The sequence below is a fragment of the Pteronotus mesoamericanus genome, unplaced genomic scaffold (genome assembly GCF_021234165.1).
Source record: "Pteronotus mesoamericanus isolate MK-2021 breed Mesoamerican mustached bat unplaced genomic scaffold, CSHL_Meso_final contig_52, whole genome shotgun sequence".
In the NCBI taxonomy this organism is placed as follows: Eukaryota; Metazoa; Chordata; class Mammalia; order Chiroptera; family Mormoopidae; genus Pteronotus; species Pteronotus mesoamericanus.
This window is the reverse complement of record NW_026555189.1, coordinates 4,388,444-4,414,417: the sequence shown is the minus strand read 5'-3', so window position 1 is coordinate 4,414,417 and position 25,974 is coordinate 4,388,444.

Sequence of the window (25,974 nt, the reverse complement as noted above, 5' to 3'; positions counted from 1 at the left end):
ACAATGAATAGGTATCTGCAGGCGGATTCTGGTTCCAGTCCCACCTGCTGTTACCTGCCGTCCCCTCGCCAAGTCATGTTATCTCTGGCCCCTTGATTTTATCATCTGGAAAAGAGGGGTGCTATGAATGCTCAGTATTCCTATCAGTCGTACCTAATCACAACATTTCCCTAAGGGAGACATGAACTGATGCAATTGAAACCATTAGGTAAATTCTAAAGTCATGTACAGGCATTGCAGAATACTTTCATTTTGTTTCACTTATTTTTTTCTTTCAAGAGCAATGACTTTGGGTCAAGTAGATCTACATCCCAAACTTGAGTCATTGATTATTTCCTATATGATCCTGAGCAAGACAGCTTCTCTGAGCCTTGGGAATAATACTACTACTAGTGCAGATAACAGGAAAAACATACATACACATAAAACATGTACATATGTACCCATACATAGTCATATTTATATACATATACATACACATATGTTTCCTGGCTCCTAATCTAGATCAGTAAGGCTGGCAGCTGCCAGTACTACTGTTGCTACTATTATATCCATTATTAACAACATCGTATCAACATTGCAGATAAGGGGGGCCACTTCCCCCCCCCCAAAATAATGCTTCTGTGTATTTATTTATTTAACACAGACCTCATTAAATGGATTTGCCAAGTATAGATAAAGGCAATTCTGGACTCACTTCCAGGATACAAGGAAAAGAGGAATAGCTCATGTTCGATACCAATATGACATGGTGTTAAAGAAGCTCATTTCAAATCCTCCCTCCGCCTGTTACTGGCTAGATGGCCTTGAGCTAGTTATTTGCCTTTGTTAGCCTCAGTTTCTTTATCTCTAAGGGATAAGTCATTACAGTGCCTCCCTCCTACTCAAGGTTGTCGTAAAGATGAAATGGGAAGCTCATAGCATGAGAGAGAGAGGGAGACATGAACAAGTTTCCGATCAGTTACATCTAGATTGTTCACTTTAGCAAGTGCTCCTTCTACCACCTCCCTGGGTTATCTCACCATTGCCCCTTTAGGTGGGAAACACTAAGCCTTAATCTTCCCTCCCAGGCCCCAGGAAGATCAGCCAGAGCCTGGAGATGTGAACTGACCTGTGCAAAGTGTCTCAGTAAGTCACGGTAGCCGCCATAGCTGGCACCAGAGCCAGGATGCCCACTCCTGTAAGTGTCCTTTTCTGGGGGGGCAGCTTAAAGTCACGGGCAGGCCCCGGAAGGAGTATACAGTGTGCCCGTGGGGCAAGACTTCCGCTTACTTTCTTGCACTTGCTCCAGGCCTTGGGTCCTCAGCTCTCTTGCGTCCCTTTTAAGAAACTCAGGAGCTAAGACAAAGGGCAACGTGCAAATGGGCTGTCCTTGAAGCTGCTCTGGGGGAGCTGGCTGCAGGCCCTTCCCTGACCTCAGCAGTGCAGAGAGTTGCGGAGCAAAAGCAAACGCATCACTCTCTGCCTCCCATGTCTATGAGTCTTCTTGGGCATCGTCTTCCAGCCTCTGAGCAAAGAGTGTTCTCCCCCAGGGGAAAAAAGTAGTGCTTATGAACAGATCTGGTTATTACCTATGGTTTAAAGAAAGCACCTTTCAACAGTTTACACGCAAATATTCTTGCAAGCATTTACCCAAACACGCACAGAAAGAGGCCTCTTTCCCCAACCGGTGTCTGTTGACAAGAGTTAGAGTATGCATGCATGAGATGGCTGCTGCTTGCGTTTACCTGGGGCTGCTGTATATTCCGTGATGTGGTGTGTACCAAACCAGGGAAGAAGTGATGGGGGAAGAGAAGAAGGAGGGAGGAAAGCGAGAGAAAGAGTCAGTGAGGAGCGGGGCAGAGAAAGAGAAATAAACATAGCAGAGTGGCTAAATAGCTAAGCATTGGCATCTGCTGTGCACTGACAGGGAGGTTTGAGTGAGGCCATTAGCCTCCCTGAGCTTCAGTTGCATTGTTTATAAAATGAGAACAATCATCAAGGCACCTGGTTTACAAGAGATAGGCCGATAAAAGAGTTCAGACAATGCCTAGCATAGAGTCACTGATCATCAATAGTAATCATGTTACTGAAGAGAGAGAAAGAAGGCGACGGGAGGTGGGGGGAACAGAGGAAAATGAAAATGAAGGTAAGGGAGAGGGTGTAGAATAAAAAATAAAAGAAATGGGAAGAGAGAGAGGTTGGAGAGAGAAGAGAGGCGCTAGTCAGGTTGTCTGTTTCGAGCTGCTTCTGCTTTTTCTTGGCCGGCCCATATTTTCCTCTCCCCAGGTTGTTGTAGGCATGGTTTACATATAAACACTGAGTAGCATAAGCTAAACACAGACTTTAGACTCATACATACACCCTCGGCAGGCGTGATTGCATTCACACGTTCCGTTTGCCACATAAAAGCTTTTTCTCGCTGCAACTTTATGGCCCAGAAACCAAACTGCAAGAGCCAGGATACATTTTTTTGTTTTATAGCAAAATATAAATCAATACTTTTATGTCTCTTTCATGAGTTTGGGAGCCACAGCGACTGAGGGGTGCTGGTGTCTGGGGACCCCCACTTTACACCAGGTTTTATTGCTCCATCCACCATGTTAAATATTTCTGGCTAACCAGTTAAAACAGAAGATGGTCATGATTGCTTTTAGATTGCCACTTCCACATTGAGTGAATTTTATAATAAGAAGCCATTTTTCCCCCCCAATAGGCTGCCCTTGTGCCCGCCTCTCTGACTTTGCGGTCCTCATTATTGTGGGTTTAAATGAAGGATGTTCATTCAGGCAGGGACGGGGGCGGGGGGGAGGCCACCAGGCATCAGAGCTGTTATCAGGCCCTTCTATCAGGCCAAGTGACAGGCGTCCGGAGCAAGAATGCAGAGCTCATGGTAGAGACCTCCGGCTGACACCAAAGGTGACTCCCCTCACTCTAACCTTGAAAGGGAAAGTTCCCACTTTATTAAAATGAATTTCGAAAGGGCCGCTCTGACAGCTGCATAATTAAATATTGGAGTGTCAGCGATAATTTATTCCACTCTCATGTGGTGGTCAGATCCTTTTCACTAGAGGGTCAGCAAGCATGGTGACAGAGGCAAGGAGACAAGAGATTCCGGGCCCTTTGTCATTTATGTAGCCCCAGTCCTGAAATCAGAGACTCCTAAAACATACAAATACACACACGCACACACATATAAACACACCCCAGAGAGGAAACAGAGTGTGCGTGAAGAGATCCTGTTGTTACCCAGTACAACTCTCTAGTTTGAATCTGATATGCGTTTATTATGAATAGTAAATATGAAAGGATTAAGACCTGTGTGTACAGACTTTCAATCTATATTTGAGGGTCTCTGTGGGCACCATAGCTGTTTCTGATGTATCAGCCCTCTCATTCTCCATATAAGATCTCCTCCTACAACGCAGCTAATGAGGAAGGTCCTCACAGATATGAAAGCGGATAGCACTCCCTGGACATGAACTTTTGTACAAGTTGTTACAATGCTAGTGACTTCATATCCTCAGTGTAAGGGCCTCGGATATTCACTGACCCTACCTAATAAACAACCATTGAACGTCTCATCGTGAGGTTCGCTTCCTGTGAGCACGGATGTGTGTTATCGAGTGAAATGTGCCTGTTTTAAGCAGGCGTTCTGCAAAGACTGTGAGCTTTGGAGCCCGACACAGGATCTTTTCTTTGATTAATGCAGCTAAATTTCCCACCGCAGCCAGTGGCATATTGCTTCATAAACGCCTATAAAAAATAACGAAAGACAGAGCCAGTGCGAATTCAGCATAGACCTTCTCAGGATGTTCTGTCTTTGTTTATGTTGGTGTTTTGCTTTGTTTGTTTTGGCTGGGGAGCAGTTGTGTTATTTTTCCTCTTTGGTAGTTTGGAGGCAATGAGTTACTGCTTCTTGGGGCTCATTGTCCGGAAGGTTCTGCCCATCGAGTGTCTATGCAGAGAACCACAGACCAGCCCAGTCCATCATTTCTTATTTGACCCTGTCCTGTTTACTCCACCAGGGTGAAAACGCAGGCCAAGCTTGGCTAGTCAGTGTATTACTTTGTCAGAGACAGGCTTGGCTACTCCGAGTCAGCCCGAACAAATTACATCCCTCACTCCGTCGCCAAACTGGGAGCAGGGTTATAACTCAGTCTAAGCACCGGCCTCTCTTCTATTACCTTCATAACCAAGGTCATACTAATCAACTCAATTACCAGTCTTCTCGGACATTTTCATAATGTTTTCTGCTAGTTGCTCTCCTGTGAAAATCTCTCGGTCTAAGCAAATTAATGCCATTTTTATAACTATCTGCATTTCAGGTACAGTGATCTCTTTTGAAAAGACTGTGTCCCCAGCAGCACGAACTAGCCTTACCTCCCAGCAGGATGTTTGGACAAGTTAGGGCGTTGCCATAGTCCATTCTTGACTCTTGTGTGTGCAAACAAATACCTTGTTTTTAGGAAAACATGAAACTACAAAGAAATTTCCTTCAGTCACTTCTGAAAGCAGAGACCCATGTTTCTCTCCCATTACCTTCACCCCACTCCCAACTGAGCAGGCGGGGCGTTTCAGCCAGGGCCTTTCCCGGCCTCGATTTCTGAGATGAGAGAGAGAGAAGTGCGTTATTTTCCCTTGGATATCCTTAGATCCTTATCAGATTGCAGACGTGTTCCCTTTTGCCTCTTCTTCTGACCCATCCGGCTTACATCCCTCCTTCATTTTAGAATCACTGCCAACATTTGTACAGAATTCTGTTTTTTAAGTCGTTTTTCAAGTTCTCTAATTTGTTTGCCATCACAGATCTATGAGAGTTCAAAATCACACCATTTGGGAAATAGCCCCTATTTTGAAAATTTCCTAACAGCACAATTGCTGGGTAGCTGGTGCCTTGAGGATATCAGATGGACTTGTTTCCTGAGTCATGCTGGTTAACTGCAGTCCAGGTTTAGGAAGTAAACCACTGATTTTATTTAATACAGTGAGCTAACCAGGGCACTATTGTCTTCTAGTATCTCTGAACTGCCACCTTCCTCTCTGCTCAAATTATTAATTAAAATGAAGCTCTGTAACGCCGGGTCTACATCCTGTAGGATGTATCTTACTCATAGTAGGCTCTGAAAAAAGACCAGTTAAATGAATAAATTATTTCTCCATGTATTAATTATTTAATGGACTTGCTTTCTGAGCTGAGTATAGAGAGCAACATAAATTTCAACTTCTTCTGAAATGTGTGATTCTATCATTTTTTTAAAAAAAAGAATGCAGTGAAGCAAATATGACAAAATGCTAACAATTCCACTTGTGAGTGGTAGGTGTACATGTGATTATATTATTCCTTGTGCTTTGTGTCTGTGCTTTTAAGTTTCTCCCAATACATTTACTTAGTGACGTGGGGGTTGGCCCATACCTTTGAGGCAGGTCAGACCCTGGTAACGAAGCAGAGGGAGGGAACTGACAGCTCTGTGTACCCATCATGCACTGGGCCTGGACTAGGTGCTCTTAGGGTCTCATGGAATTCTGTACAGGTGCTGACTATCCTTCTTCTTGCCATCTTAGAGACCATAAAGCTGAAGGCCAGAGTGCCCCCTCACCTGCCCAAAGTTACAGACGTGGAATGAGGCAGAGATGAGATTCAGAATCAGGCCGCAGTGAATTCAAAATCCCTGCTCTTTTTTTCCCCCCCACAAACATTTAAAAAGCTGAGGAGAATTTTGTATAACATACAATTAACCATTTAAAATATGATTCAGTGACAGTAAAGTGGCAGTGTTATGCGCCCGCCACCTTTCTACAGCTCCCAAACTTTCTGATCATCCCCCTAAAAAACACTTCATGCCCATTAATAGTTCCTCATTCCTTCCTTCCCACTGACCTGCTTTCTGTCTCCACAGATTTACCTATTCTAGAGACTTCATATAAAAATTATCATATGCTATAAGACATTTGGGGTCTGGCTTCCTTCATGTAGCAAAATGTTCTCAAGTTCTTCATAGCATACGTCAGTACTTTATTTTTTAATGGCTGAATAATATTTCATTATATGGACGTACCACATTTCGTTTATGCATTCATCCAGCTATAGACGATTGGGTTGTTTCCACCTTTTAGCCCTTATGAATGATGCTGCCATGAACATCTGTGTACAACACTCTCTGTGGAGTGTTTTCACAAGAACCACTTGTTTTCACTGCTCTTGGGGTTACACGAGGAATGATATTGCTAAGTTTTTGAAGTTTTTGAAGAATTGCCAAACCTGTTTACACAGCGGCTGCTCCCGTTTGTACGTAAAATCTCTGCTCTTAATACTTCCCAGTGTCTTCTGAGGCATGAGAGTTTTCATTAAATTCTTCCCTCAGAAAGAGTTGAGGAGTCTTCTCAGGTAACTCTGATCAGCCCCCAGGGACCTAGCTTGTACGTGCGCAACTGAAATAGCCAGGAGGCATCCGTCCCTGTTATTTCAGTCTCTCTCCCCCGCTTGCCTTCTCACCCTGTTCAAGCGCCGTATCACCCAGAAATGGAGGATGGGTGGCCTAGAAAAGTGCAGGGAGGCGAGGGAGTAATGATTATGCCATCGCCGAGTGCCAACTAGAATTCCCAGGCACTTTCGCCTCCAGACTGCTTTCATCTCCCTCTTCCAGGGAAGGAATGCTGGCCACAAACCTGAGGGAACTCAGAGGAGACCGAGCCCCGCTGACGTCCTCAGCCTGCCCAGCTCACAGAGCTCCTTGGCACCTGAGCCAGGACCAGCGTCCGCCCTCTCCATGCCCCTCCAGCTGCTGTGGCCTCTCATTCCTTCACATTGTGGGTAACTAAAAAATATGTAAATATTAAAGTTGTTCATTATACGAACTCTTCAATTGTGAAAACTGGCTACAGTAAAAATCTTGATCCCAGAGCTTCTTTTAGAAACCTTTTAACCCCTTGAGAGAGAACATTATGGAGCATATAGAGAGAGCATATACATTATTATGAGTAAGGCACATGCTAGCTATTTTATAAACATAATCCCATTTAATCCTTCATCTTGCAATTCGAAAATGCCAATAGATTTTGCCCTGTAGCAGAAATGAGAAAGCTAAGACTCGGAAACATCAAAAATGTGTCCAAAGTCTCCCATTTTGGAGGCAGTAGCTTCTGGCTCTGGATTTTCCTAACCCTAGACTGGCGCTTATTTTTGCTATGTCACATGTCTGAGACCTGTTATGTGTCAGAGAGCACATAAAGACTTAGGTCATAAGACCAAGGCCATTAATGCATAAACTGTGAATGGCTACATCTCACTTCCCCGTTTGAAAGTTAGAGGAACGTGTAGAAATGCAGTGCTTCCCTGGGGCTGTGGAGGGTCTTCCTGGGAACTATTCTTGGAATTCTTAGGGACTGGCCTGAAGGCCTCCTTTTCTTCTCCTTTGACGGGCTCCAAGCTAATTTTTTGAAGTCAGGGAAAGCCCTCCCACCCCGCCACACCAAGCCCAGAATCCAGAATGGGGAAGAGCAATTTCAAGTTTGTCCTTCCTGCTTCACACAAATATCTAAAGCCAGACACAATTGCACAAGTCCTAACCACCAACTAGAAAGTGCGTTGTCCAAGACACGTTGCAATTAGAGTGGACCTGCTCAACAGGTGGCGGACATGGGGTTGGAAACACCCAGACTGTGAGTCAGAGGCCTGATCTTTAGCCCAGCCTTTCCATGGACCTTCTTTGTGACCTCAGGGACTTCTCATCTCCTCCCTGGGCCCTATCCTGAGTATAAACAGCGAGAGGCGTCTCTAGGAGATGGCTGTCTGTCATGGCGGTTCTTAGAGCAGGCCCAACGGAGAGAACTTGGACCCAGAAACAATGATGGGGGAAAAAAATCTCTATGTTGACGACCATTCCAAGTGGTCCAGAAGAACTGGCTCTGTTGACGAGCACCCTGTGCTCCTGTGTAGGGTGTTGCACAGGATCTGAAGGGCATCCTCATGACCCCTCCTAAAAGGACATTTTATTATAAGCACAAACAAGCTCAGAGAAGTTGGGATCTCGTAGTTTCCACCATCTTGGGAGAATTTTCTATAATGCCCTTCAATAATTCAATCAATTTATATTTTCCCAAAGGAGCAGTTCCCCGTAGAGTGCCCTATGTTTGTTTTTCATGTTACTTTTCACAAGCATCACTTCACTTAATCCTCACCACAATCCTGATGGTAATTGTCATCACTTCCAACTTATAGTTGAGGAACTAGAGGATCAAAGAGGTTAAGTGATTTACCCAAGATCACCCACCTAGCAAGCAGCCAACTTGGAATTTGACACATGTCTGCCTCCTAAAGCACTCACTGCTGCTTCCTCCTGTGAGGAACATCTTACAATCAAACTGATATGACCGCTTAATTTTATCTGTGGATAAAAATGGTACCAGTCTCATAAGTCAATGTGTTAAATAACAGCCGATTAAGAAAATTAAATTTATGAATTCCCTAGGAGAAAATGATTGCATGATTCCATTATAGAAGATAAAACTTTTACTCAAAGAAGAAAAAAACAATAGAACTCATTTTTCAGTCAAGAGTTATTTCTTCTTTTACAGTAAATGCCCTGTTTAAGATTTTGCAAGCTCATTTCATGAATTTTTTTTTCTTTTGGTCTTTCAGTATCTTTCCAAATTTAGAAGTTAAATTTATAGGGCTGTAATTTGCAAAGTCATCTTTCTTTCTTTCTTTTTTTAAAGAAATGTAAGCAGGAGATGAGGCCTTTCCAGGTTTGGAGATGATAGCTCATGATCCTTTATTGACTTTGGCCAAGTCTCTGTGGATTCCTGTGGGTGGATGATTATTAGCGCCCTACCTGCAAAATGTAAATACATTGGCTTATCTAAATATTTCCCCCCACACACTCCCCAATTTAAGAAAAATGTGAGATGTTGGGAAATGTTTCCAAGAATAGACTGAAGGATTAGCCATCCTAGAGAAGTGAACTTTAAGTAGAAATGGAATACGTTCAGCTCCAACGGTGATTATTTGCTGACCCGGTGCTAGGCACGCCGAGAGTGAGATGCATGGAATTCGTAGAGTAGCATCTTCCAGGTCACTGACTTGCTTGGAAGGCAGGTATGCAGGCAGATAATTACCACGTGGGGTGTGTGCACCCCAGGGAAAGTGCAGGCAAGGTTCAAGGGCTACACAGGGATTAACTCTATAAGGAAGTATTTCCATAATGGCTTTCAATTATAGGACACATCTATAATATGATTATATGCTTTCAAAGCAGTGTACTACTCTCATTATTATTTATTCCCTCCCACTGAACAGATATATTCAATAATTATTCTATGCATCCTTTCCATCATTTGTTCTCTTTATTTCTAATGAAAACAGGGATGGGTAGTTCATAAGAAATTTTTATGAGCCTGCACATCAGGTTTCTATTCAGAATTTTTTTATTGATTTGTTTGTTTGTTTGTTTTGTTTTACTTGTGTTTTTCCTAATCTTTTAATGAAAAGAACACCCTCTCCCCAGGTGCTCTGGCGGTGGGTGCTGATTTTGCAGGGGGTTTACAAATACTTTTCAAGAGCAACTCAGTGTTGAATCAAGCCACACAGGGGAGGTTGCTTCTTCACTGTGCATCATGGCCTTTGAATGCTGTATTACTTTTCATCAACGAATCCACGAATGTTTTTCCTCCTTTCACATTGAAAGCACTCTGCTGTGGAAACCAGTAAGTTTGTTATCTCATTGTTGTCATTTTCTGATGTCTTGACAGCAGAACCAATCTTCAGAATCCTTTAAAAAAAATTACCAAAACAAATTCGATCACAAAAGCTTTTAAAATCTGAAATCCCAGGAAGCTAATTAGTGCGTCCTTTTAAGATGGCTTCCTGCATTTTTATACACACATAGGCTTGGGTTTCAAATGCAGTTGGCAGTTTGCCACAGTCAGGCAGGTCATCCCAGCTCTCAGGAACACAAGCTTCTGCAGAGCCCTGCAGGGGGAGGGCAGGGCCGTGACTCTCCCTGCATTAGCGCGTGACTGTGATCTGTCACCAGCTAGCAGGTGGAGGCCAGGAGCTGCAGTCACGTGGGCTCCTGGTGGTTAGTTGGATACTCTGTGAACTTCTCTCATGACCCTAATGATGCCCTTATTTTGCTATTTCCCCACTTGACATTGAACCTGTAGGGAGCAGGAACTGTGTGTATCCCAGTGCCTTGCATGGTACTTGGCACATGGGAGGTATGTAATAAATGCAGCTGCTGTAGTGCAGAAAGCAGGGACTTCGGAACTGGTCAAAAATGCATGCATGTGGGAGCACACAGCCCCTCCTAGCCCATGTCTGTGTTCCCTCCAGGCCTGGATTTCTGCTCTGGGCTGCAAAACCTTGGTGGGCCGTAGTCACTCATTTTCGTACCTGCAGCCTTCACTCAGCGCCTGGCTCGGAGTAGGCTTCTTGCTGAATGACAGTACAAGTCATGTCTAGGATATCTACTCTAAGACAGAACTTGTGGAATATCTTTAGATGTATTTTTGCCTTCCCCAGGAACTGGGAAGTTTCACTGCCAATGGCAAAGACAGGCTGTGAGAGATGAGGGGTGTGTGTGTGTGTGTGTGTGTGGCCATAAGAATATCCAACTATGGCTTGAATGCTTTGGTGAATTCATCTCATTGTGCTGGAGAGACATCCAGGGTTCTCTCCAGAAAAGTATTTTCCAGCATTAAAAGAAAAACATGTGAATCACATCTGAACTGCACATGTGTCCATGCCTCCAGCCCATGTCTATGTACATGTATGTCACTGCAGAATGAGCTCTAACCATTTGTGTGATCTGCTCCCTTCTTAGATGTCCAGAGAGGCATGGGAGTGACACGTTCCAGAAAAAAGGGACTATCCATGAACCATCTTAGAAGCATAAAGTCCCCTGGTGTGCATAGGGCACAACTGAGTAGCTCGTTGGTTCAGATACTTGGTTAGGATGGTCCATGTAATTCTGTTTCTCTCATCCTTATGTGTGACCCAAACAAGTCAACAGGAAGTTGGAATCAGAACCTCAGTGTAATTCCGAGCGAATAACTGGACTGGCCACCACAAAGCTTCCCTGAATGTTTTCAAAGACACAAAAATAGACTGCAGCTCGCAGGCCCATAGTCAAGGCCGTTGAAGACAGGTGTTTCCTATAAAATAAAACTCTACTGTTTCAAATAAAAGTAATCCCACCCAGCAAAACCTTAGAATCAACTTGAAGGTTCAACAGCAGAGGAATGATTTCATAAATCATGGTAGATCCACTTAATAGAATGTTAGATAACCACTAAAGGAAAACGACAGTTGGAAAAAAATACTCAGGATAAAATTTTTCATGATAAAAGTAGGGTTGAAAATGGGATATATTGACAGAAAGATGACGCAGGGAGAGGATAGTGGGGGATGTGATATACCTGGGTATTTTTTTCACCTTTTTATAGTGTTAAATGTATTGTATTGCGTTTATAATTTGAAAAGTCTAATTTAAAATGTGTCACCAGTAAAGTCATGTGGCAGCTTGTAAACTGGTTGCATATACTATATTTTCAAAATATGCAATTGAAGCGAGCCCTCACACATAGCCATACTATGTATTTGAGCTTGGTCTTCTGAAGTCCCAGTTCCCAGGGCTTTGAAGAGTGAATGGCTCTGAGGGGCAGATTAGTAGCAATGCTGATACAGGTATTGTGGTTCTCAGATAAAGCACGCGTTACTCAGTTTAATGCTAAATATCAGGATGAAATGCTTCTGTCAATGCTACGCACTCTTCTCTGTTGCCTTAACTGGCAGGAAGTTATTGAAAAATTGCCTTTTCCCCCAAATACAATAATGAATGCCTTGGCCAGATGGCTATAACAGATCCTTCAAACCCAAGAGTGGACTCATGTCCAGTGAATTTGTACTTTCAGACTGAGGAAGAATGAAACCTGGATGTGTTCTTTTAGAAAATTAGCAAAAACGACTAATAATTAAATTTAGAGGCTAATAAGTAATACATCTGATCACAACAGAAAAATTCATGCTAAGTCATTAAGAAAAAAAGATGAGGATGAGTAACATAGCTTTCATTTATTTATTGAGGCCCTTCTACATTTCTTTTTGCATAAATTTCATTTTGCATCATTTATCCCATTGAATATTAGCAGTAATCCCAAAGAATTGGCGTTCTTGCCTTAATCTCACGTCAGTATGCATGCTCGTTCTCCCTCAGCACATTTCTACCCTCTTCTCGCATCCCACCAGTCTCTGCCAACAGCTATACATCAACTGCACACCTCATAGCTCTAGTGTTTATGGTTTGGAGCCACCTAGGTGGAATCCAACTAAAATCCTGTAAAGGTTGGTCAGCTCCAACTTTATGGCTCTAATTTTTGATATGCCTTACTCTAGTTGTCTGAATAAAAGTAAGACATTTGGAAGTTGGTAAAGTGCTTCTCAGTGACTACATGTCACAAGTAAGTTTGAAACCTAACTTTGTGGAATAAAACAGAACCTATTTCTTCTAAAGTCTAAAGACAGACATTTTCACTTATTGTACAGTGTCTAAGAATTCCGTGTGTAGGCTTGAAAGTTATTTTGGATGGACTTTGTCTGTGTTCCCATGTGGCCCCCAGGTCAACCACAAAGCTGTGGTTCTGGTCATTCCGGTCCCATTCAGCATGAATCATGTGACGACCTGGGTCTATTATTAGCAGAATGGATATAACCGGGTAGATGGTTCACCCTGATATGACCTTCCATGGGCTGTATATAACCCAGCAGTGGCCCCCACCTAGTGAGAACAAGCTCTGATTCTGATCAAAGATGAGGCAGACATGTGCCTACTCTATGCCCCGGCCCTGTTGTTTAGCACAAAGGTCCTTTCATGCTTAATTGTGTGAGTCCACCATTTCCATGTGAACCCCTGTACTGTCTGGTCCCACTGTGCCCTTTTAGCCTCACCCCTTCCTCCCACACATCCTGCTCCCTACTCCCCGGATTACTCATGATTCCACTGACAGGCCACATCCTTTCACACCTCTGAGCCTTTGGTCGTATTTTAACCTCTACCTGAGCTCCCTTCCTGCCTCTACCCTTGCCTGTCAAATTCCTTTGTGCTTTTGAGTTTCAGCTCGAACGCTACCTTCTCTGTGAAACCATCCTAGACCCAGTAGTAGAGTTATAGGTCCCTCCCTTGTATAGCCATATTAGAGTGCCTATTACTTAGTCTGGAATTGACCTTTATATGGATTATTTACACATCTGTATCGTGAGCTTAGTGGTTCAGATAGGCTCGTCTGCAATACAAATAACCCTCCTCAAAGGCTCATTATAGCTGTATTCCTTATCAAAAAAAAAAAAGTCATAAATGGGTATTCCTGGCCAGTGGTAGCTATGTTGCACAAAGTAACTCAGGGACCCAGGCTTCCACAACTTCATGCCTCCATTCTCCCAGTTGCTATATGCATCCAGCTGCCTGATTTCTCTCACCAGCCTTAGCCACAAAAGAGTGCTGAGAAGTAGCCACATGGTTATCTTTAACTGCAAGGTGGGCTGGCAAATGCAATCTATTTCATTGTGCAGAAAGAAATGCAAGTGGATTTGAGGTAGGAAGCTGGCAATCTGTCCCAGAGAGCTACTTGAGGGTACGCACTGTGTTCTCCTTAGAATCTCCAGTCTCTGGTATAAATTTCGGTTCTCTCTTTGGTCCCCAATAAATATATATGGAATGACAAGCTAGAAGTCCATTAGTTTGACTTCCATTTGCTTTAAACTTTGAAGCAAGTGATATACTTTTTTCTTTCTGGCATTTTTTGGGGGAGCCTTTATTTTATGTGTGGTTGACTATGAAAACACCAAGGGGCTGAAGAAGGCAGAGTGATGTATTCGGCTCTATCTTCTCATAACACAGTCATGAAACCAGAGTGTTGTTTCCCAAGGTGGTAAAGAGTAATCTAATAATTCATCTTCGTGTTAAAAATACACCACCATGCATTCATTTCCCCACTGGCGGACTCCAGGCTGACTTTGGCTCCCCTTCCTGCTAAATGCATCCTTTCCCTCTCATCAGTTTCCACTCCTCCTGCCTCAAATGGAATACAATGAATAGATGTATAATAAAATCTTTTAATTGTCTTAGCATATGTTGCTTTTATTAGGTGGGCATAATTGCATTCATGGGATCACCTACTAAGTCCTCTCGAATATAAAATTGAAATGGCTTCACACTCCGTGCACAAGTCCTTCTGAGCCACTGTTTTCCCCTTCACTGCCTCCTGTCCCCCTTTTGCTGTAAAGTTCACATTGAAGTGTGAAAAGAGAGACGTGGCAACTGACACATGCTGGATCTTATCAGCCTCGAGTACAGCTGTGGCCCGGCTGAAGAGCGACTGTCATTTCTACACCATTTATTCCTCGCTTGGCCTCATTGCTTGCTTCCTTTCGGAGGAAATTTTCCCTGTTAAAGTACTGTCCTTGTCATTTATTTCCCCCTTTTTCTGCTCTCTCTCTGCGGAAGGGTTTTGATATGCATTTATCCCAAAGGCAGGCCTTTTACACACTTCCGCTAACCTCTTAGGGTCAGGCTCCTCTAAACTGCTTCGGGCTCATAAAAGCAACCCAACAGAGCTTTTATGGTGTCATTACAGCTTCCTTAAACCCCACTCCTTCCAGCTTCCGATAATTCTGTTGCTGCTAATCAGATCGCTAGCTCTTTTATTTGAAAGTGGGCGATGGAGTGGGAGAGAAGGGGAGAGAAGCAGCTGAAGACAGACCCATTTCATTTGGACCACGATTTATCAAAGTCTGCTTCGGTTGGGGCTCATCCTTGGCACTTACATTTGAGTCATATTGAGCAATCTCAGCCTTCATTCTTATTTTAGAGCAAGGATGGGCGAACTTTCTGTAAAAGGACAGGTTGTAAATAATATAGGTTTTGTAGGCCAAAGGATTTGTGGCACAAATACTCAACTCTGGCATTGTAGAGAGCATGCATGGGAACAACACCTAGATGATGTGTAAATGAATGAGTGTGGCTGGTTTCCAATAAAACTTTATTTATACAAAAAAGGCAGTGAGCCGGGTTTGGCTCCTGGGCTGCAGTTTGCCACATCCTGTTTTAGACATTAGAAACTCCATCTGTCCAATCTTTCACATGCCTTCTGAGAATTCCTAGTCTACTTTGCAGTAACTCTAACCTTCCAAAGATACAGGCTTACATATCTAATACTCTGCTTGCATGGTAGAATATTAGTACCAAGATATTGGGTCTGCCAACTCAGTTTCCATCTCTATTTTTCTCTCTTTACTTTCTGCCTCTTAAGTAATAAAAACATAGAATTTTTGTTTAACGTATCTGTAAGAGCTTCACTAAAAAAATAATTTCATTGTACCACCCAGAACTGTTTAGAAACTCAAATATTATGTTTCCCATTTACTGTGTAGGACCTTCTTGGAAAATAAGCATTTGTCATCTTCCTGAGAAGGAAATGCAGTGGTAAGGAGAATCCCTGCCCTAAATCTGCCACTGCCTCACCCATGTTCTGTGAGTCTGGTGGTCAAGGGTAACGGCACCAGCGCGTGTGCTGCTGAGGGAACGTGTCGGGAGCACGAGGAAGTTCATCCCGTTTCACCTCACAGGGAGACTGTGAAGAACAACTTCAGTGTCTTGTATTTCAAAAGCACAAAATTAAGCTTACAAGTTGTAAAGTAATTTGTCCCAAGTTCAAGCAAGGAATGATCACAGCTTGGACTAGGGTAGTGAATGAATATATGAACTCATTATAACATTTCCCCATATTTGTGTTTTCACTAATGCTAAGTGTGACAAAAATATTAGCAAATCACCTCTTATTCCTAGGCACATACCTTGGCTATCTTTCCCATCCTCCCTGGCCAAGTGACTAAATCCTGATTTGTGCAGTGCATGCAAAGTGATGCCCAGCAGCTCCAGTCTGCTTTTATTTCAGTAAAAATCCTCCAAATGTGCAATCTTCCATGTTTGCTTGAGTGTTTTTCTTGTTGTTGTTCTTTCCCTTCAGTCTCACTAGAATGCAGAAGACACTGAAGGTGATCTTAGAATCTATGAGAAAAAGCCTCTTTCTGTGCTCCATTGAACAACAATGGGGGTCAGAGCCACCCTTATGTGGCATTTAAGCAGCTTTAAATCTATTACCCGGTATTCTCTAGTGTAAGTAGGGGGTTGGGTATGTCCAGGCTGAGTGAATCCAGTAAATGTTTAAATGGGGAGAGACTGGGAGATCCCAACTTTGGATATATTACCTCCTCAAGGTCTGTAATGGGGGTGCATGTAAGCTATTTTCAAACATTTTAGCAAATATTATGGCATTTAACCAAACAGGGCTGTGGGTCCTATTATATTGTATTTCAATATTTCAATTGTGTTAGAAATGGAACATGGAGGCAGAGTGACTTGCCCAAGGTCACTCAGGTAAAGAAGTACAGATACAAGACACATGTCTTCTTGGCTCCGAGACTAGGTTAATTTTTTTCCATTTCCCCATAGAAGATGGTTATCATCTGGTGGTTTTCACTGAGTTGCTTATTGAGAGATAGGATGCTGTTGTGCTATTGTGTCCAGCTCAACAAGAAAGAATTTCTGCTATACTAGAAGACTTTGGGGATCTTAAATCTTGGGGATCACGGGGTACATAAAAACAGGTGCTCGTGCCTAGCTTCTGCCTCCATTCAGAGAGAGGGGTAGGAGGAGGTGGGTGTGGGGGAGAGCGAGAGAATGGGATCAGTAATTTATAGATTGACTTTTTTCCTTGGGTCCTCATAATACTTGTTTATTAGAGATAATTTGCTTAAGCGCGCACAAGGTGGAAGGTCACACAAGGAAGGTTTTTATTAGTTGTGTACTGAATGGATCAATAGTAATTTGGATACTATAAATCTGCCCTGTTAACAGGTTTATTTCTTCATCAGATATTAATTCCAGAGGGTTTCACCCATTATAGAATTGACATAAACTATGCTGTGCAGATGTTGCTGCCTCTGTAATCAGGTTCAGCTGCAAATCTGTGTGAGACTCCATGTGAGCCTTGGAAGAGGGGTAGCAGATAGGCACCCAGTGAAACGAAGCTCCTGGCTTTCTTGGAGAAGAAATCCAAAGAAAAATGGAAGCTATGCGTTGCTAAACCTGCTTTTCTTTTCTTTTCTTTTCTTGTCTTTTCTTTTCTTTCTCCCTCCCTCCTATCCATTCTTCTATCTTTTCTCTCTGTGTGTATTCACTCACCTATCACCCATTTACTTTAATTAGATAAGTAATGCAGATAACCAAGATGGAAATGTTGAAAAATGCAGAAGAAGCTCTTAATAAAACAGCGCTGACTCCCAGTCCCAGCACTAAGTAATAGCCGCTGGTACACATGCGAACACCTCTCTATAGTCCTCCTCCCCATCTCAGGCACGTGCATTTTAATACAATTGTGATCATATTGTGCACCCAATTTGTTTAATGAATTGGATTGTTTGCCATACCAGGTTGGTACATACTCATTGAATCAAGTCAAGTAATATGGAGATGTGAGAAGGAAAAAACTCATAATCTGTACTCCACCCCGTCCTTTTGGCTAAGTGGTTATTGTGGACCTTCTGCATCCATGCAAACATGCAGAGCGTATGTGCATTTGTAGGGGTGGAGTGTGTGTGTGTGTGTGAATAGGATAATACTTTGCCCATTATTTAGAAACTTGCTTTGTTCCGTTAACAACTCATTTGGAATGCGTACATAGAACAACTTTTTTTAAATGATTGCATGCAGCTCTGCTATGGTGTAGCCCAAATTTAATCAAACATTTTCCTATGATGCACACTTCAGTTCTTTCCAGTTTTGTTACTAATGTTGTGTTAGCCATTATAAATACTACAGCAATAAATATTCTTATGCATATAATCTAATATGCTGCTGGGTTTAATATTGTAGGATAGATTTCAAAAATGGGATTTCTGCATTAAAAAGCAGGTGACATAATTTGGTGTCCTGTGTTTTTCCCTAATATTATGCACAAGCATTTCCCTACATTCATGAAAACTGGTTTTGAGGGATTTTTGAAAAATGCATTGCAGAATATTCCATCAGGTAGTTTCTTACCAGTTTTGCTACCACTGACTCTTTGGGTGGTGTGCAGATCCTTGCCTTTGTAATGCTCGATGAGCACCTTCCTGCAGGATTCCTGGCCCTGCTCTGGACTTACCTGGGGTCCTGGAAGTGGGATTACTGGGTCGAAGGTCATAAAATTGCAGGCTGCAAGCAGTCTCATTTCCGGTTCCCACCGCTGGCTTCATCCACGCGCAGCCGCCGCACTTGGCCAGCCGCAGCATGAACCCTCGGAATGATTCCGTCTCCCACCAGGTCAGAGCATTGCTATTAATATAATTTTACAAACATCACTCTTTTGAAAGCTTCATCTAACCTGACCGCAGCTCATTAGAGAACCTTCTAACAACCCAGGGGCAGTCTGTGGATTCTGCTGCAGAGGAGTTGTCCTGAGCGAAGGGCAGTCACCTCAGGGGAACCACCCCTGATCCCACCCAAAAGGTGACCTCTGCCCACGCCTGCCAGCTGGAGACATTAGTGCTTTCCCTCTGGGAGACGAGGGAGGATCTCTCGTGTCCCTTCTATGCTTCACTTTTCTCTTCAGAATACAGCCTGTGTTTCTTAAGGGGGCACCGCTGGCATTTGGGGCTGGACAGTCTTTGGTGTCGGCCACAGCCCCGCACATCAAAGGGCGTCCCGGGCCCCCGGGCCTGCTCGCTGTACACCAGCACCCGGGGCATGGTACGGGCCCGCTTGCCTTCTCGTGTCTCCTAACTGCCCTCTTCACACTCCACCCCTTGATTGCAATCATATATTCAGATTTGTACTTTTCCTCATCTTCTTTTATACATTTTACTTAAATATATGCCATCTTTGTGTGTGGGTTTTTGCTGTAAGACCTCTGTGATAATGCAGGGATTCTCAAATGGGATTGGGAAGGACCAGAAAAAGAGAAAGTACTTAATGGAGCCTGTTTTAATGGCAGAGGGGGGGCAGGGGGGGTGGTTACTCATCTTTTTTTTTAATAGGATAACATAGTGGTTAAAGGCCAGAGGAGCTGGGTTCAAATTCTGACACCTCCTCTTACAAGCTGGTAGCCTCGGACAAGTCATTAACCTCTCTGTACCTTTATTTTTCTCTTAATGTGGAATAATTATAGTTTCTACTGCAGAGTTTTGTTATAAGGAGTAAATGAGTCACTATTTCTAAAACAGTTGTTGCCTGACCCAGAACAAGCACTGTGTGTGTGCGCGCGCGTGTGTGTGGTACCCCACAATTGCAGCTTAGCAAAGGGATACTTGACAGAGATCTTCTGGGCCAGCGACAGAAAGCAGGCAGGGAGCTCTCAGGGCGAGGGCTAAGGAGGTAAGATTCCCGTAGCAGGCAGGTCAGCAGAGTAGTGTCCCTAATCTGATGCGCGTACATCAGGAGACAGTGGGCGTGGCCCATCTTCCATGTCCAGGTGCTCTGCGCTGGAGGCCACTGAGAGCGCCCCACGGTTGGCCTGGCAGCCAGCAGGGCCAGCACCGGGGCTCCCTCCTTCACGCCCTGAGCAGAAGCCGGACCCCAGGAGACAGGTGAGCCTTGTGGCTGCGGCTGGCCCTGCCTGCAGAGTCTGACTTGACGCTCTTTCTATTCATGTAAACCCTGTGGGGGCCCAAGATTGAGGTCACCTAATGAGACTTGGGTAATGCCTTTGGACTCCTGGTCTTTGTCCTCCTAGAGAAAAACATTGGAAGGAAAAACAAAGAAAAGATTAATTTTGTCAGACCTTGTGCTAACATGTTAGTTAGCACACGTAATATTTAAAACTGCCCTGTGTGCAGACGTTGAAGTCCGAACTCAGATAGGTCCAGTGTTTTATTTCTTTTATGAGAGGATGTATATTTTATTTCATGTGTATTTCTGAAAGCAGCATGCATCTTATAATCGATACATGCGTTTACTGTGCTATCACAAATACTATGAGGAAATCAGGGGTGCATCTTATGCTTGATAGTGCATTGAGTGGTGATAATAACACTTATTATCACAAACATGCATAAAAAGAACTATGTGCTATTTAATTAATTCATTTATTTAATACTTGTAACAACGCAATGAGGTAGGTGCTATTATCGTACCCACTGCCCAGATGAGAAGTCCGAGGCACAGAAAGTTAAATATCCTGCCTGGATCTCCAGCGGGCTAGAGGCGGAGCCAGGACTGGGCAGTTTCCCAGGGTAACATGGCTAATACGCAGGGGATCTGGGGTTGGAACCAGGGTGGTTGTGACTCCCAAATCCATGTGCTTTCCTCCCCATCACTCTGCCTCCATCACTCAGTCCTTCCCTCATTAGTCTGGCCTCTTTATCCAGAAATTTGAGACTTGCCATTCAGACAGTTCCAGAACAAAACATGCTTTGATGGGACTTATTTTTGTCATTTTCGTCACTCTCTTCATCTCTCAGACTGTGTCTTTATGACACTTCTTTTGTCAGGACTTTCACTGGAAGAGGCAAACATGGACATTGTCAAGGGGAGACAAAAAAAATGAGGAAAAGTGGCAATAATTGCCAGCACAGTCACTTAATATCTTCTTCTGAATAGACTGGTAAATTAAGCCCTCCCTCAAACCCTTCAGGATTGACCTTTGAATTGAATAATTTAAATTCATTGACTCAAATGCAGTTAGTTTGGACAGCCCAGACAGAAGAGTCAACTTTTCTTTGGACAAAGAGCCTACTATTCATTTATTCAACAAATGCCTTTAAATACCCACCGCTGTGCTAGGCAGTGGTAATGCGTGTAGGAGCCAAACATGTCTACAGGATTGAACATCTGGAATAGACAGTATTGTGTATGAGAATTATCCAGACCACCAATTTCTTGGCCCTAGATTGGCCAAGACAAAAACCAAGCTTTTGTCCGCTTGGATTCTAGTGTCTTTCCCTGACCACACCCCCACTGGTGTTCTGCACCCCCGTGCACCCCCGGCCCAGCAATGTCAGGCCGTACCTGCCTCCCCCAGGACTCGAGATGGCACCCAGCCTTGATTACACCTCCCAGCATGTTAGTGATTCGTATCTGATGCTGAGGATGTCCTACTTTTCCCAGAAAAGGGGAGTCTAGAAAGACAAAGATAGGAGTTACAAGAGGAGGCATGAATAGCAGTTAGAGTTGATATTTCCAATAGCTAGTTTGATTCCCATTTTTCCCTGTTCCTGGCGATGGTACTGTTGACTCCAGAAAAAGATGATGAGACATTATCAATCAAGAAAAGTTAAAGGGAAATTGCTACCGTTTTGGATAACTGATTGGCTAGATGTCTTTTAACTTCAAGCTTTAAAAAGTTACAAGGTTAGCTCTGTCCCTGGCATTGTTGATTAAACATTTATGCTGTTTATAAAAATCAAGAAGTAGAACAATCATTTGATTAACTCCCACCTTCTGGTCCTTTTGTGATTCTATAGACCTGGAGATAAGAAAAACTGTTATTAAATTTTATTGAATTATTGGGCTGAGCATAGCTGAGAGTGGGGAAGTTCCTCCTCTCTGTGAATCTAGGGAAAAGTTGGTTATTTTCTTAGATCCCAAATCCCAAATCTCACCACCCTGTGGTTGGGCCACAGAACCAGAGGGTGCTGACCCCTCCGACCCCAGAGCAGAGGAATTCTCAATGACAGACAAAATTCTGGCCCTGTACCCCACTTTGATGGTGGACAGTTGGTTTTCCTATCCCTACTTATTCACAGTTTGAAGGAAGATGTTAATACTGTGAAGTGTATTTGACCACATATTTTAAAAATATTTTTTTAAAGATTTTATTTATTTATTTTTAGAGAGAGGAGAAGGGAGGGAGAAAAACATCAATGTGTGGTTGCCTCTCATGCCCCCCCTCCTGGGGACCTGGCCCACAACCCAGGCCTGTGCCCTGACTGGGAATCAAACCAGGGACCCTTTGGTTTGCAGGCCGGCGCTCAATCCACTGAGCCACAACAGCCAGGGCTGACCATATTTTCTAACTGGGAGACATTTCCCCTTTACAAATCTCCCTTCATCTGTGTTCCTTAGTAGTTAAAGGACACATGATTCCCCATCAGCCAAGACTCACTTGTCATCCAGGTGTCCTCACGATGGATTGAGAGCTCCCTGCACAGATCTGGAGTCAAAGATCTGGGCGTTTATCTTCCATGGTCTAGGTTGCCAAGATGCGGGGAAGGCCCTTAGACCAACACCTGCCAATGGACATTTGGCAGAGCCCGTTCTGGAACATGTCATAGATTTCCTTCTCTGTCATCTGGGGAGCAGCAGAGGTGACAGGTAAAAGGAATCAGGAGAGGGACAAGGCTGAGGATAAATGAGTGCGTGCCTGGGTCCCGGGGTGGACCGCGTCAGACACTGCCTGGCTTGAGGAGGGCCGCATCTGCTTCCTAAGAAGTAGCATGAAAAAGATGAATTTGGTGCTCAGACACCTGAGGCCTGACAATAGGAAAAACATAAGACATACATTTTAAAGAGTCGCTCTGTGTATGTATGTCTGGGTGTGCGCTATTAATGTCTGCTGGCCTTGATAAGGTACCTTCAGAAAGTTTTATGGTTCCTTTTTACATGGTCGGTACTGTCACAAATTGATGGTAGGTGTATTCTACTTCGTGACTCTGGTTGTGAGCCTTCTAGTATTATGTATGTTCAGGGCTCTGCTGACTTCTTTGGGGTTGATAAAAGGAACCTGAAATGAATGATAATAGTAAACTGTTATTTCCTGAGGCTGCTGAAACAAAATGTGCAAAGTGACTGACTTAAAACAACCTAACTGTATTATCTCACAGTTCTAGAGACCAGAAGTTCAAAGTCAAAGTGTCAGCAGGACCATGACCTGTCTGATAGTTCTAGGGAAGGACCCTTTCTCACCTCTTCCAGCTTCTGGTGTTTTTCTGGTAATATTTTTGTTCCTTGGTTTGTAGTGACAGCTTTCTAATTTCTGCCTCCACTGTCACATGGCCTTCGCCCTCTGTCTCTTCTCCTCTTCTTGTAAGGGCACCAGTTATATTGGATGAAGGGCCGAACTGACTCCAGTGTGATCTCATCGTAACTAATAACATTTACAATGACTATTTCCAAATAAGGCCACTATGTCCAAATAAGGTGTTGGAGGTTAAGACGTCAACATATAATTTGGGGAACATAATCAACCTATAACAGGTAATGATAGTAAGAATGTTGCAAATATTAATAGCACAATTGCTATTCATGGAGCATCTACTGTACTTCCTGCCCTGGGAACTTTTTCTCTAATTCTTACCTCAACCTTTTAACAAATAAGGAAACTAGGACTTAGGGACACTTGATCCACTGTCTCTTCTTTCCCAATTTCCTCCTGCTTCTCAGGCTAGTTTTTCTATATACTGATTGTTTACTGCACACTCATTGTGGCAAATACTTATTCTGGAGCCCCAAAGTTGACGTGCCATGTGCCAAGTGTCATAGTATCACAATGTGACAGAATTTCAAAAACCAGAACTGCTTGAGAAAATACAAATCATGCAGCAGAAGACAACAGTCTAAATGCTCCAAACAGGAGCTAAAACAGCTTTTTGAGAGCCGTGAGTCTTAGGGTGGTGGTCAGAAAACCACAGACTCTGAGCCGAACTTCCTGGGTTCAAGCCCCAGCTCCACCACTTAGCAATGGATGCTATGTGGCAAGTTACTTAAATCCATGTGTCTCAGCTTCCTTCTCTGTAAAATGGGTTCATAGCAGTGCTTACCAGACAGTTTTCATGAAGGTTAAATGAGCTTATCCATTATAGTTATTAGTATAACAAATATTTTCCTGCCCCCCAAACATGGACTGAACAAGCATTTATCATCTACCTCCAACAGGCAAAGTGCTCAGAAACTACTCCTTTTTCTTGTATTTTTGAAAACAGAAAGAGAAAGAATCGTGAATAGATTCTTCTGAGCAGTGAGGCCTCTCTACACATGGATGCAGCAAAACATAATTGAGAATGTTCTTTCTTATCTCTAATTGCCCACTATCTCTTCACGCAGGGGGAGGCAAGCTATGCTCTTCAAACACAAATCCCTTCTCCCACTTCCTGTGTGGCTTTGCCCTGTTGACCGGGGCAGTGTGGAGTCACTTTTTCCCTCTTTTCCTTCCTGGAATGTGCCTCACATGAAAACTCAAGCCCTGAGCCTGATGAAGCAGACACAGGGGAGAAGGGACGAAGCGGGCAGGGGGGTCTTCATGGGAAAAAGAGGAACACCCACTTTTACCTTCAGTGCCCAAGAAGAAATGTCATAGGAGGCAGGCATCCAGACAGCCTCAGATTTGAGACACAGCCTTCTGTCGCAAGTGCCGTGGCAAAGGCATGTTAATTGCCTTTGCAAGCTCTGGTTCTGTCTTTTAATGACTGTAAATTCTCCTAGACGCCGTAGATTTCACAGACTTCCACTATTCCTTTCTCGTAGAGTATTTGGATGGGTACCGAGCAACAAACACTTTGTTGAGAAATTACAAATGACTCATTTAAGTGCCTCAGAGAATCCTTTTCCTTTTGTTTTGCCTAATTTCCACTCTTAGGAAATCAAACCTTCAGTTCAATGTTTCTCTAGCAAGTCAGCCCTTCTGTGCCATCTGTTGTGAGGCAGGATCCGTAGAATTCTTGGTGGCCTGTGCTGGGATCGGTCCTGAGCCTCATGCACAAAAGCCTTATGTTTATATCCTGAAAGCATCACCTGGATTTCCAGATTCTCCTCCAAATCCCCATTGCTCCCTAGAGACACCAGTGGGGTTTGGGGTTTGCTCTTCCTGGGCCGAGGTCGAGCCTCTCGCCTTTCGCTCCTACAGTTCCTTTGCTTCCCCAAATGTTGGCGGTGCCAAGGTGAGCTAGAGGCATTAGTATTCACACTTGTGTACAAATAGCCGCGCTAACACGCACCAGAGGGAAAATATTATTTCTCATAAATGCTCAATAATTATAGTCTTTATTGCATCCAACTCTATATTATGACACATAGTGGAAAGCTCCTGGGTTCTACATGGCAGAGTTGACAGAGACTTGCAGGTGGAAAAGGAAAGAATATAGAGAGAGATATTCTAAGAGAGAAAATGTTGGCAATATAAACGCAGAGAGAGATGGCGGTGAGACCGGGAGCACCTGGCTGTTTGTTGCCAGTGTGGTTCGTCACCTTCCAAAATAGCATTAACTTTCTGAAAAACTGAGCATATTGAAAAGGCAGCTATAAGGAAAGCACATTTTTTTCAAGAATAATTATTCATAGTAATCCTTTTTCCAGCCTAAGAAGTTCAACATTCCTTTTATCTGAGATGAAGGCGTAACTAGGAGAGATGAAGGCCGTGATCTCGGGAGAGACTGTCATCCTGCAAATGGGATTTGCGGGGCTGTACTGAAATTTTAGGCATAAAAAATTGTTACCTGTTCCCCCTGGGCAGGGGGCAGGCAGAGGTGTGTGAATATTTGGCATTTTGCAATTGGTAAGAATCGAGTGATGGTTCTGGGAGGTTTAACTCTTTTAAAATGTCCAGGGGTGCTTTCCTCTGTGTGGCTTTAGGAAACAGGTCTGGCGTGGGTCGGGGGAGGACGATAAAGATGTGCTCATCGGGAGGCATTTGATTGCTCCATTATTTTATCTTCCCATGGAAACGTTTTCATAACAAATTGTTTCTTTACAGGAGACATTCACAAGAATCGATGTGAAACCATCAGGTTCCTATCTGAGGTTTGGATATGAATTCCAAAGACCACAGGATTTATTGATGTGTCTCTGGATATTCAGGCCCATGGCGAGGCTGGTGGGCCGGGGGTGTCTTAGCAACACATTTCTTGGATTAAACTGGCATGAAGTTCAGTCAAACAAGTCCATGTTGACCAGGGAGGAACATCATTTAGAAGATGCACTAGTGGGTGTTGCTTTGATGATTAAGTAGTTGGTATTAGGTAGAACGGGG